Raw genomic sequence first — 293 nt, 5'->3', positions numbered from 1 at the left:
AAAGCTGAATTCTGATTGGCACCTGAGCCAAGGGGAGGACAGCTTGGGAGCGCTCCTGGGGAACTTAGAGAGGTCTTTTCACATTTCCACAGCCCTGGTCTTGCTTTCTTCATTTCCCTTTTAAATTTGTTTATTTATTTATCAGGGCCTCATGTTAGCTAGATATGCCTTTTACCACTGGGCCACCCTGCCAACCCTCATTTTATTTTATTTATTTATTCTTTTTCTTCAGTTCTGGGGTTTCAACTCAGAGCCTACACATTAAGCCACTCCACCAGCCCTTTTTGGTGATG

This window comes from Castor canadensis, chromosome 7 (assembly GCF_047511655.1).
Source record: "Castor canadensis chromosome 7, mCasCan1.hap1v2, whole genome shotgun sequence".
In the NCBI taxonomy this organism is placed as follows: domain Eukaryota; kingdom Metazoa; phylum Chordata; class Mammalia; order Rodentia; family Castoridae; genus Castor; species Castor canadensis.
The sequence above is the reverse complement of the archived record's forward strand: the minus strand, read 5'-3'. Positions refer to the sequence as shown.